Raw genomic sequence first — 3,206 nt, forward strand, 5'->3', positions numbered from 1 at the left:
TAACCACAGGGAGGGCACCAAGCCCTTCATGAGGGATCTGTCCCTGTGACCCACACACCTTCCACCAGACCCCACCTCCAACAACAGGGATCACATTTCAATTTCAGATTTGGAGGGGACAAATAACCAAAATATATCACACATAAATTTTATTTAAATGTTTCTATACTTACAATCAATGAACTTTAGGTAAGAAAATTACAGCTCTGTTTAACTAAAGTGAAGATTCTCAAGCATGACCTTTCCAAACTGTTCTAAAACGTAATAGAAGAAACCACTATTTATCGAGTACTTAGTAAGTATCAAATGTTTTAGGTAAAACATTTTAGTGAAACTCCCTAACAGCTCTGGAAGAGGGCATAGGTGAAGTGATAGAGGCTCGGAATTTAGCCCACTAGGGAAGCATAGGAAGGTAGGTGTGTCTGAGTCTGTAGCTCAGGCTTTTCTACAATACCAGGTGCTTCTGACTAAAGGCAGTTCTCTGTGGCATGCAGACTTTAAATGCACTTGGCTGCCAATTTCAGTACAGACTCTGGGACAAGTGAGACTTGAGATAGGAAATAAGTTCTTGCTTGGACATATTGGTTCTCAAGATCACTTTTGTTTATGTACTAATCAAATGCATCACCATTTTTAGGTACAGGTTAGTGGGGCCTGGTGCATGTACGGTCAAAGCAAATGAACAGTGAATATGCCGTCCTACATTTCCTGTCGCTGAGCCTTTGCTCCCGCATTCCCTCCTTGCTTATCATCTGATCTTCTTCAATTTGTCTGCATCTGATGAAAACAACCTGTCCTAAGAAGTCTGGCTCAACTGGTCATAAAATCTGAAAAGCTTCCCAGACTTCCTTAGTCATAAATAGTCTTTCTTTTTGAAGCATTTTGTCTTTACTTCTCTTTATGGCTCTTCACAGTAATCACCTAGAAGTGTATCTTCCTTCATAGGCATCTAGACTAGCCTCTTTTGTCTACATAGACAAGGAAGTCACTCAGGTTATCATAAATCTTGTGGGTTTCTGTTTGCTTATTAGTGTTTTGTAAGGGCAAAAGTGCACATATAAGTCTCAAGAGAAGCGAGACACAGCCCTATAATTGAGTTTCCCAGGTGGAAAGCAAATTGGGAAACTGAAGGAACACATGCACCTTGTGGGTACAGCAGTCATCTTCATTGGCCTTGACAGCCTAACATCATACAGACCCTGCAGGAAGGAACCACGGCCCATTCATCTCTGCATGGTAGCAAGTGTACTGCCTCAAACATTGGAAGCATTGAGCGCCTGCAGGACAGAGGGATGCAGGTTTGCCTGGGTCATGGAATGAATATTTTCCTTAGAAGAGGATCCCATTCCAATAGCAGACTGAGTGAACTTGATTACCCATATATTAATACTTTCTTTTTTCCTCTCCATTCTTCTCTCCACAGCCAAAATCCTTCTGCTGAAACTGTCATTATGCATTATGACAATGCTTAGTTTCCAGACTGTCATACTCCAATTTCCATCGCACTCTCTGTGAGGTCATCACAGCAAGGCCATCACACATAGAAGACTCTCAATAAATGTTGACTGAATTGGTGGCTAGCAACCAGCTGTAATATCATTCTGTGCACACATCATGTATGAGATACAGGGGTCTGAGGACTCCTCCCCACATAGTTTGTATTTTCACTGAGAGGAGGGAGTTATTATATTTAGATGCACGAGCTCTTCATTTCAATGCCTGTTCAGGAAAACAACTACATACTTGTACTGAAAATGCAATTCTGTGGCTTATGAGAGCTATTTTATTATTTAATGAAATTTATTTATGCAGAGGAAACTAAAGGTTTAAAAATACATATTCAATACTAAATAAATTCTTTAAATGATATCAAATTTGAGGGAAAGATATGAAAGCTCTGTATCTGAGGTCTGGATAAGGGTTGAGAGAAGGCTTGTATCTTTAGCTGAGGAACTGGATAAAAATAGGGAGAATGTCATAAGCTGTAAGGAATAATTCTGAATTGGCACAACCAGGAAAGGTAGGATTTGCCTGCTACTTTGAACATATCCTTCATTTTCATTATACTGTAGACCATTAAGCTATTTTATGGGCAAGAGAAAAGTTCAAGTACAGCACAAGTTGCCAAAAGGATTATGAAGTTCATTTTGATTGATCAATAATTAACTGTACCTTGTGAAATTATAGGCTTGACTAACTGTGGAATGTATTGTAGTGAACAGCCTGAGCTGCCAGAAAGAACAGAGAAGACAGAAGAAAAAGCAATGGAAACTGAAACATCTGTCCCCTTCATGCTGCAAGAGCTGGTAACCAAGATCTCACTGTTTCCTTCTCTATCTAAAGGACAAACAGCGCAAAGCAGGGATTGGATTGATATGGGACACTACAGAAGATGTTTGCTTATAATTATTTCTAGCACTTTTTTTGAAGCTCAGGGATAAAACATTTCCAATTATTCATCAAGCTCTTGGAACTCATAGGCCTCTGTAATAGGGATTTAGCAGAACAACAAATAGCATGCAAGAATACAGATGAAAGGAAGGAATGTGAAGGGATTATTACCATAAAAAGCAAATGACTATTTGATGAAATTACAACAATATGGAGAGTCATAGAGATACAGAAAAGTAATGCTAATTAATAAATATATAGTTGTTTAGCATTGATTTGAATTGTGTCATAGCTATGAAATGAGTATTAACCTGTCACTTTCTTTTCACAGGTGACTATCAAAGGAAGACAGACAGACCTTCTGAAAGATAATTATTGTAAACTTTGTATTATTTCAGTAGCTGTGTTGGAAAAGCTGCCTACCTTAGACCATTGACAGCTCAAACTTTTAAAATATTTGTGTAAATACCTTTTAATAGCATCTGACAGCCTTAGTCTACCCAAGTGTATGATGATTTTTATTACTTATTTACGGATTACACCCTGTCTACTTCTAAACAGATTTTGAGCGTTGTTTAACATAGACTGTCTCAAATCTAAAACAAAGCATGAGGGCTATCTCTGCTCCTGTTCTATAATTCCTCTGCATCCTGTTCCTCCTTTGCTAGTACAGAGAAAAGTTAAATTATCTATAGATAATGACAATTATAGCAGAGATATGCTTTAAAAACTTGCATTTGGCAGATTTTTAAATGCTGAGTGCTGTCAAAGTGAAAGGGAGGGAAGGCAAAATTGCTTTCTAGCCACATATAGCT

General features: G+C 38.3%; 1 long non-coding RNA gene across 1 annotated transcript; it reads left to right on the plus strand.

The window, feature by feature from the left end:
• Nucleotides 1–1,571: 1,571 nt before the first annotated feature.
• On the plus strand, nucleotides 1,572–2,820 carry LOC105492626 (uncharacterized). The gene is made up of 3 exons (XR_011609536.1): nucleotides 1,572–1,616; nucleotides 2,216–2,306; nucleotides 2,723–2,820. It is a non-coding gene; the product is annotated as an uncharacterized lncRNA (long non-coding RNA).
• Nucleotides 2,821–3,206: the final 386 nt, after the last annotated feature.

The sequence above is a fragment of the Macaca nemestrina genome, chromosome 11, assembly GCF_043159975.1.
Source record: "Macaca nemestrina isolate mMacNem1 chromosome 11, mMacNem.hap1, whole genome shotgun sequence".
Classification (NCBI taxonomy): Eukaryota; Metazoa; Chordata; class Mammalia; order Primates; family Cercopithecidae; genus Macaca; species Macaca nemestrina.